We start from the raw sequence: 18,696 nt of genomic DNA, 5'->3' as shown, positions 1-18,696 counted from the left end.
ACATTACAGATTTATCTCCTACTTTAATTCCTCCGATGTTGGGCAGCAAAAGGAAGGAAAGATCAGAGGTCAACGAAGCAGCAAATTATCAGATCAGAAGACACACACACACACACACATAATAGTAGTAATAGTGTAAGCACTAAGCAGAGTATTAGTAGTATTATTGGTAGTAGCAATAGTCAAAGTAATACTTTAGCATGTTTCCATATGCAGTAAATTATAGGCATGTACTATTGTAAATCGACAATTTAAATGGCAATCCAATTTGAATCGTGACCCAAAAAAAAGAAAAATCGTATTGTGAACATACTGTAGTATTGTGATTGGAACCGTGAGTGAGTTGAATGAATTGTTACATGCCTAGTGAGTTTAGTATGAAAGCTAATAGAAAGAGACTGTGCAATATGTTTAATCCATCCACTCACTTGTGACTTCAGCATCTCTGACGTGAGGACTGTCACTGGGTGTCTGTGATAAAGCAGCAGAGAGACAAACAGACGGCAGAAATGAGAATTCACGGGATCAGACACCGATGTTGGGGATTAGGCCTGGCTCACATTTAGTGTTCCAATTCAGTCCAAGGTTCCAGTTGGTTACCAAAGAGTATCTCTGCCCTCTTGATTCAACGTCTAGTAAACGGTCACATGCTACAATACGTTTTTTTGACCTAAATTATGTGGCTAAAGTGGAAAACAATAATGATACATTCGCCCCCGTTTTTCGGTTATACTGAATGAGGTTTAACTTTTCACTGTCATCACAGGACAACAGGTTTACACCAGGTACAAACGAGTGGGTGAGAATAGTCTGTGCAAGATTCCTAAAGCTATACAGTTCCTTTCTCCATTCCACCGCAAGTGGAAAAGGAGAAACGGAATGTCCATTATTGGAGAGCAACTTGACCATAAAACACACACTAATACAAATTAAATTAACTCACCTCAGTAATCGATTCATTTCCTGTGATGCCACGTCCTGTGGGAAGAGACAAGAGTTATTTTAGTTGTGTTGTTGAATATACAATTCACTTTGGGGGTCCTTGCGGGACTTAAAAACATTTGAGAACCACTGACTTAAAGGGTGTAGGATAGGCCTACTTGGAGACTTGGTAAGTTAGTTTAGTTAGTTTTATTCGGTCATGGTTTAGCACAGCATTTGTACATACACAATAAAGGTTCACATTTGATAGTTTTTTGACCGAAAAAGGTAACTATGGGCAGGGGCTGAAGCTTATTATGCCCACCTTGTTAATATTTAAATGAGTTAAAAATGAGAAACAAAAGCAAAACTAGAAGAAGTGCCTCTCGGGGCCTCCTACCTGACGGCATTAACCTCTACTCAGTATAGTACATGGCAGGGGTCAGACAGCCCTAATGCCCTTGTGGTTGAATGCAGCAGCAACGTTCAAACTACCATAAAGCCCTCAAATAATAGTGGAGGATGCTTTTAATCACACGATCATTCACGAGGTCAGACACTGATGTTGGGGAATTAGGTCTGGCTCACATAACAATTCCTTCCAAAGTTCCTGGCAAGGGATAAACCTGGACCAGTTGGGCTAACAAAGAGTCTATCTGATCTCTTGACTCAATGTCTAGCTGCTGCCACATGCTACAATACGTACAATTTCATAGATGAACATTCCTTCTCGATAATTCAAAACAAACATGTATTGCCTTACCAACAATGAGCTCAACGAATACCTCCTGCCGGGATTCAGAAAGGAAGCATTTGTAGATTCCTTTATCAGACTGCTTCACGCTGGAGAGTTTGAGGGACACGTTGCCTTTCTTCAATTCATCCTTGAAGAGGGAAGTTCTTCCCTCATAGGTAGGAGTCTGCTGCGTCATCACATCCTTCCCATCCCTCCGGAAATACACGTATTCATTACGTGGTGAATCCGTTCTGGACCAGTACAACGAAAGGTCCGTAGCGTCGGTGTTGTTCCCAGCCTCGCACGGCAGAACAACATCATCTCCAACAGACGTTTTCACTACCAGACCGTTTCCTGATAAGACAAAACAAAACACGTGTTTTGTCATAGTATGTGTGGACAAGTGAAAACTATTCTGCTTCTGCTACCAACAATAGGTTTAAAAACAGGTTCATATATGGGTCTGGGAGGTCTGCATTTATTTAACTATTTACACTATTCAAATCAAAATGTTCAGTACTTTGTATGCATGTAATTGCGTAAAAACAGATTACATTAAAGGTGAGAATATTTTAATGAAGACAATTGCAGTATTGGACAATTATTTATTGTCGGATAAATAATTAAACTAAAAACAATCACTGTCTAGCTTCAATTATACTTAATTACACTGGCATGCTTTAAAGATGGTGTCAGCAGTATTGCAATCAGTCCTGTCTGTATGTGACATGCGTGTACCTGTAAAATAAAATAAAACAGCCCATTGTGGGAGACTAGATGTTACATCTTTTTAACACATGGGGGCGATATTAGACAAATACATGTAATGTTATCCAGCCCACTTAGAGCTATAGCGAATGCCATTCTAGACTAGTTACGAAGAAAGGGAGTACCAAAGTGCTTCAAATCAAGCATCACAGAAGCGGGACACCTAAGCAGACAAGATGTATGTCAGAGGATTAGTATTTAAATTAAAAGGCATTTGAGAGGCGCCAGTGTTTCATTCCTCTTGTCTGCGGTTCTAGTTATTATTATAGCATTTTGTGAAGATTTCATTGACGATTTACGTAGTAGACGCTAAATATGATTATTTGTAGACAGATGTTAGGTGTTTTCATTGGACACAAAAGCACACACACAAAGCAAAGGCTTGCATGGTGATGATGACCATGAACAACTTTTAAAGGCATCTCCAATGTATAAATGCACGTGTGTGTGTGTGTGTGTGTGTGTGTGTGTGTGTGTGTGTGTGCGTGCGTCCACCTTCCTGACTGTCGCATGCATGACTAGAGAACCATCTGACAATCCAAGCATGTCTATGTCTATCTGTCTGTCTGTCTGTCTGACTGACTGTGGAGCAGGTGTAATGCAGGTAACCAGCAGTGTTTCCAGACTTTGCCAGAGAAACAAGCGACCAGGTATATGAAAACAAGCGCAAAAGATGTGACTAGTCCAAGTTATTTGGAAACCGCAGTTCTAAAGAAATGGGGGTCCCCCCACCGCTCCCCGGCACAAAATATCTTCAGATGAGATTCTGCGGAATGACATCTACATACCTTATTAATGTGAGGGTCCGTAACATGCAAAAACAACATTAGGACATAAACCCAAATCAGCAACTACACTTTAGTAACACAAGACCAAAAGAATAAGCAGACATGGCAACACTATACAGTGTAGTGACGTTTACCTCCAGTGTAGCACAACAGAAACACAACTGAGATGAGTAGTCCTGCAGAATGTCTCGGGTACGCCATCTTCAGGTCTAAAGAAAGAAAGAAAGACCATTGTTACCATTACTACCATTATTATTATTAAGTAAAAACAATATATTTTCCTTTGATATGTAGTAGTACTACAAATGTAGACTTTATTTGGACTATGCTTTTCATTCAGTCCACAGTTCAGTGTCCTTTTGTAGTCATGCCAGTCTGAGTCTCTGCGTCCTTATTGATACACATGGTCAATTATCTTTCTCGTACTTACATAAAATATCCCATTTTCATTCATTTTTCCCTTAAAAGCAGCACTAACTTATTACCCCAGATTTGAACCAGATCTCCTGCTGAGCCCACATGTCAAAAAGGTAGACACAGCATTTAACAACTCTCTCCGAACTGGGTGCCTGAAACCCACTCCTGTGTCCTACCTGCCAGTCCTTGCAGGAAATTGCCCCAGCCGGCCTCCGACGAGAGGCTGCTACCATCAAGCTAGCAAGGAAAGCAAAGATACACGACTGGCATATCCTGCACAACACTACAGTGGAAATAGAGCCTCCAAACAGACTCAAGTCCCGCCACCCTTATACAACAAGGCGGCACAAGAGATGCTACGTTCCGTCCCGGAGGACTTATCCAGCAGTGCATGGCTGGCGGCATCTTGAAAGCAGGAGTGGGAGTCTGCTGGGCCCTCCCGTATGCACCACTACACCTGTGACCCGGGTGATAGCGTTGAAGGAGACTAGGAGAGGCCCTACCACGCCGGCAATGGACCCTGCTGAACCGCACTGGAGACGGGCCGACGGCTGCTTCAAAGCAGCAATGAAGAAGTGGGGCTTGACAGACAGTGCACCTTGCGAGTGTGAGCAGACTGCCCCCTGTACAGACCTTCTTTGGAGGCCGGCCTCTTCCACGTGGGGCCAGAGACACTATAAGGGCTACTCGATACTGAGTTGGACATTTGAGGATGATGCACGAAAGAAGAACGGGATAAATTTAATCTGTGGAAGTTACTGAAGACACAGGGAAGCAAGCAGTTCAACCCATTTGTTAGAGGGGCGGGCCGGATTCTCTCTCTCTCTCTCTCTCTCTCTCTCTCTTGCTCTCACGTGCTCTCTCTTCCTTGCTCTTGTGCTCTCTCTTCCTTGCTCTTGCGCTCTCTCTCTCTCTCTCTCTCTACCTCACTTGTATGATCGTATTTGAACAACTCTCACGATGAGATGTGATGACAAAAATATACATATAGCACTGCGTCTCTGTCTACTAGTACACTAGTACAGCAACAGTATACTACAAATGATAAGAGCAGAATGCTGTATAATTTATTCCACGAATCTGGAGCTTCATAAGATTATCCCTATAGCAGCGCGTTTCATTGAAATGAACAGCGGACATGTTTAGGTGACATCTCCAGTTCCATTGTCAGTACAGAACGTGGAGTAATACAGAGTGAAAGTGTGACAGTCATATAACAAAGTAATAAAAGTATAGCCTGGTTAACTACTAACATTTCATTCCTTTGCCGAAAGGAATGACATTTTTTAAATGAAAGAGAGAGAGAGAGAGAGAGAGAGAGAGAGAGAGAGAGAGAGAGAGAGAGAGAGAGAGAGAGAGAGACAGGGCCAGTCTGAGAAAGAGAGGCAGGTTAAACGATAGAACCACACCCCACACCTCGAACAAAAGGGTTGAACTTGTTCTCTTCAGTTCCACGGGACAGATTTTGGAGTATAACCAGAGTTAACTTTCATTAGTGTGGGTTTTATGTTTATTCTTCTCCAATAACGGACAGTGAGAGTTGTGGAAATATGATCACAATACGGCTACAACACGACACGTTTATTACTAATGCACAGGCCTGACGTGTTGTGAACTTTTTTCTTCGTCATCATTTAAAATAAGTAATAATACTTTATTGTTACCACAAGCCGCCTTGATCACTTGACTAATGACTGTAGAAATAATGTGTACCCATTTGTGTGAAGTTGATTTGGAAAATATTCAAGCAGCATTTCTTTACAGTGGGAATGAGCGTGCAAAAAAAAAAAAAATGTTTCGTATAAATCAACCTTGGTCACGCTATAACAGGCCAAACTCAAACATTCGGGGCACAGGTTATTCTCTCTCTGAACTGAAGACAAGAGAATGAGCTCATAAGGCCAAGGGGGCAGGATTCTATCCTCAGCCTGCCTCTAGAATCCTGCCTATCCTGGCGCTTAGATCAGTGAACCACCGTCCTCTAGTCTAGACCAAAGGTCAAGTCACACAGGCTGTAGTACAGTAGCAATAGCAGAGGCAGGCTCAACACAACCTTCTCGTTCTCAGTTGCACAACAGTTAAACGGATGAAGGACATACGTGTTTAGATTGGGCGGGAATATAGGTGAGTCATATTGACAGAAAATGTGTGTCAGCGGCAGCCAGGTAGTTTTGTTTATAATTTAATATGAATAGTCTAGTCTGGTTTCTGTCTGGTGGCAATTTGTGTCGGGCTGCAGGGAGATAGGCTAATCATCTATGACTGAGTGGAATAAACATAAAACACTGTCAGGCGATAATGAACGTGAACTGAACTACTGCTTCCCCAATAGCCAATCTGAGAACCCAACAGGACAGTCTCGAGTAGAGACTACCTACTATACGGTAGCTGACTTGTTCCTTCGATCTGCACCCAGCTCGCGGAATGAAGTCGCAGGGGAGAGTTGAACCTTTTTGTTAGAGGGGCGTGTCTATTCTAAAGGCCGCCTCCGTGGCTTGTCGAAAAGTTAAAAAGAAATATGCTGCCTCCAGCCGCGTCCGCCACACGACGGTGTCGAGCGCCGATGACACAAAATTGTTACCGGAATCTCACTACTACGTATTGCATGCGCTTGCGCTCCAGCCTGAGCAGCCTCCAAGTTGTGAGCTTGGTCGCCTTGTTGTAGACAGGTCTGCTATTTCACTGCACGTCGCACGCACGACGGCGAAAATGTACCGGTAAATCAAGAATCACGCATATCGCATTCGCATATGTAATATAATGTAACCCTCCAGTTTAAACGGTAACAGGTAGGCTACGGTCGCCCCAATTCCATCTCGCCCTATAGCTTTTTTCCAATAATTAAAGATCCCGGCTCTGCACAGACTTTAAAGAACACTCTCTTGGGATTTTCTTTTTTTAATAAAAAGACAGAATGACAAAAGTAACTTGCCGAAGAATGAAGACGAATAATAATTGAAGGTGTGTAGCTAATAATTCAACATCCCGGTTTTGATGTGTCCAAGTTCAAGCTGTAATAATAGCGTTAGGTCCCTACACACCGGGGCGCGATTTTCGGATTTTTAGCAGAGTTTCTCCATCGGTTTTCCGAAAAACACGTCCAGTGTGCAACAACCATAGCAGAGGGGCTGCTAAAAAAAGTCGCCAAGTGTAGCCTACTTGCAGAGAGAGAGTATTCCGTGGCCGTGCTGCGCAGTGACTGACTGCATCAGGGAAGAACAGGAGAATGTGTCTGTGTCCGCTCCATGCTCGAATAGATTCTCTTTAGCAGCTGATGCAATGAGCCGCACATAGAAACCAGGCATTCCACAGACAGTCAGGTGGATGTTCAGGCGTTTTGTTTCAGGTGGAATTAAACTGTGTCCACCAGGACCACCACCGTGACCGGGATACATAACATCACACACTACACTAGTAAGTTGTACTAACTTCAAAACTTGCTATAGTAGGCATAGATAGTAGTCCCGGCGCACGCACGCACGGTGCCATTGCAGACGCACTGAGCGTCTGCCACTGCTATTAATTGTACAGTTGTACACGCACGCTTCGAATAATTAAATACAATTAGAAATCTCTTAAATGTGCATCCGATTCCAATTCAGCCGCCCGCGGACTATTCTATTTGAAATCACGGGCTTTCAAAAGAACACTCTCTGACCACCAACTAGCTGGGAATTTAACGTCTTCTCCAAGTTATCCAATAGAAAAGAATCAATGACAACTTGGACAAAACACAAAAGTCACTTACCGACGATTAATATGTTGAATAAATGTGTGTAGTAGTTAATCGGAATCGACCGTACGCCGGTTTCCATTACTTTATCCCGTGCAGACAGACCCAGCAGCAGTTGGCCTATTACAGTAGAGAAATGACATGAGTATGGACGTGGAGACAGTGTCGCCTCTTTATATTAGACTGTGCTCGGGTTTCCAGCCCATAGACCCCGCCCACTCGACTGTGCTCTGTCATTGGCAGACTCTCTGAGTGACTGAGTCTGAAACTAGCCAATCCCAAATGGCTCCCTTGCTGACTCAATGAGCCCTCACTGACTTAGCTGCGCGTTCACGTGAAGTCTGTGAGGGCTTGAGGGGTGTCCCATTTGAAATCGGTAAGTCAGTGAGGGCTCAGCCCCGCCCCTTTATGTGCCCTTTGCCAAAGTCAGCATCGATGCTGACTTTGGGCTGACTTTAGCAAAGAAATTACCCACAGTTCATAGCGTTACCAGGGGAATGAGGGGGATCCTCCAAACGTCAATCATTTAAATATGCAAATTAGTTATGTATCGCGATTAGAATGTCAACAAACACAATAGTGCTTTCTCACTGTTCTTAAAAGGAGACGGAATGGAAGGATATAGGCTATATATTTAATAACAATAATAATAATAAGGGAAACATGATGAGAAATGACTAATGAGCAAAGTAAAATAATATGGAAATGAAATGTATAATGAATATATTACAACCCATATCACACAGGAAAGTGTATTTATGAAACTAATAATAATAAAACGATCAGCTTAAATACTAAAATAGACATGATAGACATGTATAAATAGGCCAAGCATGTAGGTAGGCACTGGCTGTGAATATGGAGATTTTTTATAAAGTGTCATGGACTCATGAATGGCGGACTCATCTTCAAAGTGCTGTCCCATTTCTTTCACAACAATGTGGAGCCCTTGCAGCCTCTCACCCTCAAGCCCTTACAGCTGACGTCACTAAAGTCAATGAGGGTCCAGGGCTTAGGGCTTGAGGGAGGCATTTGGGATTGGGCCCCATCTACACACTGCTCCACCCACAAAGTGGGCAGTGTCTAGATGACTGCTTCCAGAACCTTCCATAATATGGTAGGGGATACACCTGACAGCTCTACTTCTTAGAAGCTTTGATATAATGTTAATACAAAACAAGCCTCAGGAAGACAACTCTGTGCAGATTGATTAACATCAATCCGCACAGACAACTCTGTGCAGATTGATTAACATCAATCCCTGTCCACAGGCACAACAGTCTGTTGCCACACAGACACCTGCACTGTGCACTGTGCAGAAAACACTGCCTGGCCCTGAAAGAAACATTAAGATGCATGTAGAATCTACATACATCTTAATGTTTCTTTGAGTTATCTACATTGTAGATAACTCAGACGAGACAGTATATATAGGTATCATTGCTAGCATTCTCAACTCAATCTAAGGCATTTACAAATGTATAAGCCTGTTCAGTTGATAGGCCACTGGCCATGGCAGTTTCTAGTTCTTCTTAAAAGCCTACATCAGTGAGTTCTCAAAGTGGGGTCCCGGGAACCCCAGGGGTCCTTGAGAGAGTTCCAGGGGTCCCCAGCTAAATGATAGTTCGGAACCAGATGGACCCCTATGGGTCTGTAACTCATTACTTTTGCAACCTGGTTATGTTGTGAGCTTGTAGCTTTGTTTTTCGCCTGAACGTGCGCAGTAGCCACTCCTCATGTTGTGTAAATAGAGAGAGAGAGTGTGTGTGTGTGTGTGTGTGTGTGTGTGTGTGTGTGTGGCAGGGTTGCTGATGGATATAAAAAATATAATCCATCTTTAATAATGATAGCTTTGAAAGGACTGTATAATTTGGAAACATTGTAAATCTATAACTTCAATAACCCAGCAGGGAGACCAATTACAATTTACAATTTACAATTTAGGCATTTAGCAGACGCTCTTAATCCAGAGCGATTTACATTAAGCAAGAACAAAAGCATGGGAATACATCACATAAAAGCATTTATCATGAAGTATGCGTATAGGCTAAGAAAGTAACAGTGGAATATCTATATAATGAAACTATACTACTATGCTATACATATGTACTATGGCGTGCTATGACTATATACAATGCAATTCTAGTGCTGTCTACATAACATGCTATAAGTCTGTTTCAAATGCTATCTAAGGGGGTAGGGTAAGTGCTATGGGCCATGATGGAGTCTGAAAAGGTGCCCACGAGCATAAACAAAAACCCCTGGCTTGACAGCGTCACGGGAGATTAATATAAAGCAAATTTCAAAGTATGTCGGCGGATGTTTTCTGTGGCGCATGGGGAACTGTTTGATAGCAAACAAAAATGATTCAACTACACCAAGGTGTAGTTGAATCATTTTACTGACTTTTTGTGCAGTGAGTAGTGACAGTAGTCTGAGATGGAAACACAAAACAAACACACGTTCAATAAATCGCTGTGCAAAAAGCAAAGCGATAATACATTAACACAGTCCAAACAATGACACAAAACTAAATTAACTCAAAACTAAAGCATAAAACGAGGCATATCAGGAATAACATACACTTCACAGAAGTATAAGCAGGCCTGGAATGTTATCCTTTTATGGCCTTGGGTTGGGCCTTTGAAGTTTGAGGGCACAAAGGCCATATTGCCAGGGCAGGAAGGACATCACATAAAACAGTGATTTCAAGTCCACGGAAATAATGTATGTATTTATTTAATGATAATTATAAATGTTTCAATACATCAATCAACTATCAATGAAATAAGTGAATAAATAAGCTGTTTATTTTATAAAATAAGTAAAAAGTTCATACACACTCAGCCATGGACCAAGCAGAGCCACTGTACTGGACTCATTTGAAGATGCGGATGTTGAGGTACGAGTTAATTGAGCAACAAAAGACAATGCTATATTGACAGTATTAGACGCACATTCTACTATGTCGCAGTAGTTTATTAATTTTTTTAAAGATATGTTGGGGGGGCTTTTCTGCCTTTTAATTGATAGCGAACAGGAGAGACGAACAGGAAAAAGGGAGAGAGAGATGGGGTGAGACGTTCAGCGAAGGTCGTAAGGAACGGGAATCGAGCCTGTGACGTGACGTCAGGCTACTCAGAGCCTTCTGTATGTGTCCGGACTGCGGTCCAGGCCAGTGTCGCAGTAGTTAATCGATAGTACAGTGTATATATAGTATAGCAGCAATTACGCAACTGGTTGTCACAATCAAGGCTGTACACACTGTAGCGGACCCAGCTGGCCAGTAAGGTTGAAGACTGACTGATGATTTTGACTGATACTTTATTTCAAAATTCACCGTAGAAACTGAGAAAAGATAAATATACATAACATAAGTAAATCAATAAATCCATAAACAAACACAGTACAGGTTGAGACATATGCATATACAGTAGACCTAAACAAACAGCATAAATGTTCACATGAACCAATAATTAAAGTTAATCACGGTTTACTTTTTACTGTGAAACATAACTCAAAACCCCTTTGTATCAGCCATGACAAACCCCACAACAATAAGCCCATCAAATTCATAAGCAGTGAAAATACAAGATATGACAAATAAAAGTATTAACCTTGTTCCCCTTCCAGCTAGACGCTAATAAAGTGGCATGTGCAGTTTGTTCCAGGGCTCTTTGGCCATCCATCCTTAGTTCCTTCCTTGATAAACTTCTCCATGTGTTGCCATTCCTTCTCATGGCAGTATCTGTTCCTCAATCCTCTTACCACTGAGGTTGGCAGGTGGCATTTATGATCAAGTGCTGCTATCTGCAGCCCCATCCTGGGCGTTGTCCTCACAGTCACAGGTGAACTTGATCATTTCAATTAAACTGATTTGGCCCTGTGGGCAGGAAACCTTTACAATGAAAGCCCTGGAGAACTGACTTGGGGCAGGAAACACGTCAAAATAAAAGCTCAAAGAAAACACAAATTAATCATGGAAACAGCCCTGTGGGTCCGTTACACACACTCTTTTATGAATGAATCCCACACACTAATTGTGAGCTTTGTGAATCCCACCTTGGCCAGAGGAGATATGAAACTGTTGGACTCCAGGGGACTGATTCACTCTGCCACACACACACACACACACACACACACACACACGCACGCGCACACGCACGCGCGCGCCCACCCGCCCGCACACACAAACAGAGAGGGAGGGAAAAAGAGAGACAGTTGGTTGATGTGACTGCACCAGCCAGTTTTTTAAGTATTATTAGTACTAATTTCTGCCATCCAATGCAAATTCAGCCCAGTCCAACCTCCAAAGACCTACAATGTATTTGTAGATCAATTAATTTGAAGTCCTCATAAAATGTAATAATGTGTGCTACATCCTGGGCTGTACTGTACTGTACTGTACTGTACTGTACTGTACTGTACTGTACTGTACTGTACTGTACTGTACTGTACTGTACTGTACTTGCTGCAGTCCAGTGGTTTGGAAGATTATCCTTGGCCTAGAGTGGACAGACATTTTTTTTATCAAGGAATTGGCTTACAGCTATCTCTCGAAATGTTTGCTCTGAGGGTACACCTGGGCCTTTATAGTCTTACCACAGGTGTGGTGAATTAGTAGCCACACAGTGTACACAATGAGCCAAGTGACATTGTCAACAATGTTGCTGATCAAAATGTTTGCTGAAGTCTGTCGAGTTCATTCCCCATTACCTTTCTTGTAAACTAAGAAATATGTTGCCATGGTGTTGATATAATTATGTTAGTTACAGTGAGTTTTATAGCAGATAAATTGTCATTCAGATGTGGGTTAATTCATTCCATATGGCCAATATTTCACCATGTGATGTCCAGCATGAGGTATGTCTTTGCAGTAGGCCTATACAGTTTGCAATTTAGGCATTTGTGTTATCCATGATTATGTAGTGTATATACTTTGTATACTGTCAAAGGTCTTATACAGTCTCACACTGCCTTGTCAAGAGCAGGTCAATTCAAGTCTATATAATATATCAAGGTGGTGGTCGTGATCCATATTGTATTTGTTTTTACCAAGATTCAGGGGCGAGTGCCAATTCTTCCCAGCATATAGAGTCCTTTCAGTAACCCTCAGCTATACACTGAGGTTACGTTTAGGAATAAGGTTAGGTTTAGGCATAGTTTTACTGAGGTTACGTTTAGGAATAAGGTTAGGTTTAGGCATAGTTGTACTGAGGTTATGGTTTAGGAATAAGGTTAGGTTTAGGCATAGTTTTAGTGAGGTTACGTTTAGGAATAAGGTTAGGTTAAGGCATAGTTGTACTGAGGACTGAGGTTACGTTTAGGAATACCCATGGTTTCGGCCGTTCTCGTTATTCCTCTTCATGATTCAATAACACTCAGTCAGTAGGCTACTCTATGGGTAGGACTAAGTAGCAGTATCTCTACCATGCGTGTTGCCAATTAGAAGAAAGAGACAGCACAAAAAATGACCAGCCTTTTGCCTCCTGTTTGGGCATCCCAAGTTGTTGAAACCCAATAACAACCATTATGTGGGTAATATTTCCAGGCCAGAGGTTCCCAACCACTGGTACTATAGTACCACTTGTGGTACTTGAGCCCCCCTCTGGTGGTACTCAGACCCCCTTTCCACCGGTTGGTTCCCAATGGGAACCGGTTCAGTTCTTTGTGGTTCCTAGCCAAAGCTCCAAAATTTGTGGGAAAAACGAGACGTATATTAAATTGTTTATAGGATCAATACCAGTAAATGAATACACGATAACCCTAGTAGTAGCTTTCGCATATTTTCTATTATTTTGCATATTTTCCTACATAATGCCTCATTTGCATATTTAAAAATGTAAAATTAGCAATACAATAAATCATTGTCTTCGTGTAAGTAATCAAATGGGGAAGTGTCAAAGTGATAACAATCGAATATAGGTATGGTTTTGCCGACTCAATTCGTAATTAATGTTCCAATTTTGGAGCTCTTGCTCCTGGACTAAGAACCAAAAAGAACTGAACCGGTTCCCACTGGGAACCAACCGGTGGAAAAGGGGCCGGGTCTCAGAGGAGTCGCCCGAAAAAGGAGAAAAAGACAAAAGTGAAATGAAATTACTACAGGTAGTTCTTCTGACTGGTTGAAATAGGCTCTCCAGCCGTGCTGAAATGGGCATGACAGCACACCTAGCGTTAATAGAAGATTTGAGAACGGATTAATCACATTGGAAATATCATCCGTTGTGCTGATTAGTGATTAGACAGAGTTTTGTCAGAGCAGCAGCATTATTGGCTTATAGGAATGGAACAAAAAGTACAGGTATACGCTCCTGTATCTTAACATCAGTTATTATGGTGGTAGGCCTACTTGGAGAGCCAAATATGTTCTGAGGTGGTGCTTCAGTATAAAAAGGTTGGGGAACCACTGCTCTAGGCTGTAGGAGTGGTTTGGCATGTAATGAACTTGGTCATAAAGCCTTCCTCTAGGACAATTGGTAACCAAACAGTATGTGTTTTGTGGGTCCAGACTCGAGTAAAAATCCCATCAACAATATTTTTTACATAAAATAAATGCAACATTATAATTTTAACAACACACAGTAAACAACCAGTCCTGTATGTTTGACATTCTCTCAACGTTGAAATTATATTGAAATAAATGTTAAGGATAGCTTAGTTTGATTAGATAATTGTTCAAAAGTATGTATGCGTCTTAATTTAGAACAGTGCACACCTTCTTGACAATCTGAATCAAGTCCGTCCAAGGCACAACACATACTGATACATTATTATTGAACTAAGCATTTTCTTTCCGCATTGTTTTCAGATATGAAGATGGCGTGACATTCCTTAAGGCTCCTTCTAATATCCGTTCTGCTCTGCCACACTGGAGGTAAAATTACACTGAAATTAAACCTACAGTATTTCTTCTATTCTTTTATTTAGAAGTGGTGTAAAATTTACATTGAAAGGGACAACAAATATGGAAACATGACAATCATAGACATAGACATACACATATCTTATTAAGTAAAACCAAGAAGTTCCTATAACATAAATGCATGAAAGATCCTGAATAGTGAATATTGTAAACACGCCGTAGTAAATGGGAAATGACTGTAACAAACTATCAGATGTTTTTATTTTATTTTATTGTACGTCAATTTTTTTTGGATATGAGATATAATTTCAGCTAATCATACTCATACTTTAGGTTTTATAATATTCTATTCTCATAAACAACCGTTTTGGTAACACTTGCGATGCATTCCATAATGAGTTATAGACATACTGTAATACTATAATGCATTATAACATTGTATAATTATATAGTTAATAATGAATACTCATAATGATTGATAAAGAAATAATCAGGTCAAGCGTAAATAAATGCATTGTAATCGGCTTTATAACACTGTATATAATTACAGTTCTAAGCACCGATATGAGGATTATTATGCTATAATAATATAATGCATTATATTCACTGTATAATGCAAGTGTGAGTATAAGTCCTTATAAGAGTTAATGCATCAAATGACGATTTATAGACTATAAACTGCTTATGAGTGATTACAATACATTCTAAATGTATTAGTAGTCTATGTGTTACATCTAGCCCTGATGACCTTTTATAATGTGTTGTGATTTTTGTTAAAACATTTAGTTCCGTTTATAATACTTTATAGACATGGGATGCATATAGCAAGTGTTATCGGTGAGGTATTATTTTGTATTGAATGTTTGTAAGAACTTAAGAAGTCATTGTATGTGCTTATGAGTCATATGGGTTTGTATTGTATGTGTTTATTGCTCAGCGAGTGCATGTGAAAAATGAAGCCAAACAGTAGTTTGGGTGTCTGAGAATCCATTAATAATGAATCACTTTGATCATGTCTTCAATAGTGAACATGCATGATTTGGGGCTTCACGAATAAATCACAGTTTAATCAATCCTCATCCTCCAAATTGAATCATCTGTAAATATTATACGGCTTGATAGTACAAGTTTAAATTAAACAGATCTTGCGCCGGCCTTCTGGAATACAGCCCTGACATGTGTCTATATAAGCTAAATGATAGTTTGGAACCTATATGGACCCTTATGGGTCTGTACATCTGTACAAATGAACCCGCTGGGTTCCATTTGGTTCCGTTTGTACACTCTCAGAGTTCAATTAACATTTATTTGACAATATAAATGTGGGTCTCAGAGATAGAAATGCCATTAAATGGTGTTCTGTAGACTAATATGCATGTCAAACTGGCGGTCCTTGAAATTAAACAGGTTTCGTCTCTTATGGGGGTCCCTGGCACATATTTTCAAATGTGGGTCCGCGGGCTAATTAGTGTCAATTTGGGGGTCCTTCACATGAAGAAGTTTGGGAACCACATGGTCTAAATAAATACCTAATCTGGAAGACTGTACAACTCCTCATCGCTGCATGGCTGCAGGCAGAAAACGATCTCCTATTGCGCTCCAGTTCAATAAAATCCTATATCTTTCCCCCCTCCCATCTTCTGTCCAGGCCTATGGAAGGTGTCTCTGAGGTCAGTCCTGTGAACGGAGTGTCAACAAACCAGGTCTGAAGGTGTAACGTTGATGGAACATCTATTCCTCCACATGCTGCACTTCCTTCTCTGTCTCTCTCTGCTCCGACAACGCTTCTAAATGAATGCTCCCTCTCACTTCTATCCAAAACAATCTCAGTTACGGCTAAAGCTCACAGAGCTATATCTGTTGATTGATTGATTGATTGATTGATTGAAGTATTTATTTAACAGTTTGCAGAATGGCTACATTTCACATGAAAGCACAACTCAATACAAAAACTGTTACTGTGGACGACACGGTGATTGCACTTGTTTACAACAGGCAACAGCTGGGTCCACCATTTTCAATTCACCAGAACAATTTAGAGACGTAGAAATATACAAAAAACATGCAAGGAGGTAAAAAGGGAAAAGAAACATATACAGTAAGGGGGAAAAGGGGTGGGGGGGCCTCAGTTATACGAATTGCAGCCGTCCGTAGGTGTTAATTGGCCCACGACGTTGCGGTTTAAAACCATAATTCCACCATGTTAAAGAATAATGTGTTTAGTTATTTGGCAGCGCGGTGCTCAGGGGTAGAGGCTGGTAGAGCAGACGGATGGGAACCGTGAGGATAGAAGGTTCCCTGTTCGAACCCGGGTAGTGTCCAAGTGTCCTTGAGCAAGACACTGAACCCCTAATTGCTCCTGATATGATGTGCAGGTTGGTGCCTCACCGTGCCTTGTGGTTTCCTCCCCCCCCATCGGTGTATGAATGTGTGGGTGAATGTAATGCACAATCTATGTAAAGCGCTTTGGATAAAAGCACCAACTACTATATAAATATGTCGCATAAGTCACATTTCATTGAAATATTTATTAACAGTTTGCAGAATTACAGTGCAATTCAAGCACAACTCAATACAAAGACTGTTAACTGTGAGTGGACGACCCAATAAAGCATTAAACTTGTTTACAAGAGGGTCCACCCTTAGAGTATATAGGTAGGCCTAGTCTAAGGGTCCACCTCATCAAAAGCACATTTCATTGAAGCTGTGGTTTTTAAAAACGATTAGCTTCGCTAACATTGTAACTCACACAATGTAGGCTACAGATAGAATGATAGATTAACTGAAAATGGACGACCCTGATGTAAATAAGTCTTAGACGCTTTTAGCAGTTTTTGTATTGACCTGTACTTTCCATTCTACATACAGAGCTGTTGTGCGGCTCTCAACTCACTTTATGTCCAACTGCTCCCCCATGTGGTCACTTGGAGCAGCACACTGCTGGGTCGATACAAAGAAGTAATGTCACCTCAGGGATTATTGAAATGTACTTTCCTGTAGCCTACTTTACTGCACCGTACTGTTGCGTTCAGCTATATGCACTGGCACTGCGGTTAAGATGAGTGGAGGGCAGGAAGACTAGTTCTGGAAGTCCTAGAAGCTCCCTTTAATTAAACGTGTAAGTATCAAAAGCATCTGGTGTTAATTGGGTTTAAACCTTTGACTACCACCAGTACTGTTAGTAATAATCGTGTTGCAGTATTCAATCACTCAATCAATCAGTGGTTAGGGCATCAAAAGTAAAACTATAGGAAGTACTTTCTAAATATTACTATTTTGGAATATCTAATTTCATTTTGTAACAGGTTACTTTGTTTTGTCGTGTTATTATAGGTATAGAGCCCCTTATAGACAAATCCACAGAGCGCTCCCCTGGCGCAATCATAACTCCGCTGTCAACGGGTGCCCGCTGGCCTATAGCGGTCCAGGCGCAGACCACATATATAGGCACATGCCTGACAGCGTGTCGCGAGTTCGAGTCCCGATCAAGCCCCAAAAAGATCTAAAAATAATAAATAACGGCAATAATGAGAGCGTATAACTACACGGCATGCAGTGGATTTGTCTATATTAGGCAATATAGACAAATGTGGGTTTCCTTGCACTTTTATTAATTATGTTACATAAATAAAACAATAATAAAAACAATTGGTTGAATTGTGAGTCACCTTTATTTCTTTGTGGACATAGAGCCAGAAACTATTACTATTACTTTGTAGGCTACTTTGTTACTTTGCAACACTGCATTTCTTAACATGCAGTTACTGTAGCAAGCAAAGCAATGATGAAGCATGCGTTATCGTCCCAATGGTTTCTAGGCTTTATGCTTCATGAATGCCTTTCAAGAATGGTTTCAGGATATTGACCGTTTAATCCCACACAGGTGATGAGTTGGGATAGATTGGGACCAGGGGTCATCATTGTGGTCAACATAATTTTTGTGCCACGGACAAAATGAGTGGACAATAATATCACCAGGCATTAACACATAAATAGATAGCGCTGAATAACAGGTCTGTAACTCTGAGAGTGTTCAAATGGTTTCAAATTTGAGAAATGTATAATGGGGCTCAATGGCAGATATTGACACGTAAAAAAAAATCACTTTCACCTAGAAACTCCATTCACATTTTTTTATAATTCAGCTTAATGTAAACAATAATAATAATTATAGGAAAATGGTGGAAAGTGACGCCGACATCCTATTGGTTCACCAACTTATGAGCCGGTCAATTTTGCGTCAACTGGTGAGAAATATCTATTGTCCATACCTAGAATGATTAAAAACAATTGGCACAGTTGTCAGTTCTGTTCAAGTTGGCTACTCAATATTTATCGTTATTTACAATTGCAATCATGGTCAATCTATTCCATGGAAAAAGGGAATATCCGCTCTCTTGTATAAAGTTTGACTTTCTTTATTTCATGAAAACACAATCAGCAGCAGTCCACCTAGAGAAACGAACGC

The 18,696-nt window shown here is 40.9% G+C and overlaps 1 long non-coding RNA gene across 1 annotated transcript; it reads left to right on the top strand.

The window, feature by feature from the left end:
• Window positions 1-5,641: 5,641 nt before the first annotated feature.
• LOC308320724 lies at window positions 5,642-16,313 on the top strand. Its single transcript, XR_013964551.1, has 3 exons — window positions 5,642-5,754; window positions 14,175-14,240; window positions 15,877-16,313. It is a non-coding gene; the product is annotated as an uncharacterized lncRNA (long non-coding RNA).
• The last annotated feature ends 2,383 nt before the right edge of the window (window positions 16,314-18,696 follow it).

The sequence above is a fragment of the Protomyctophum bolini genome (assembly GCF_963924005.1).
Source record: "Protomyctophum bolini genome assembly, chromosome: 8".
NCBI classification, from domain to species: domain Eukaryota; kingdom Metazoa; phylum Chordata; class Actinopteri; order Myctophiformes; family Myctophidae; genus Protomyctophum; species Protomyctophum bolini.
The sequence above is the reverse complement of the archived record's forward strand: the minus strand, read 5'-3'. Positions and strand labels throughout refer to the sequence as shown.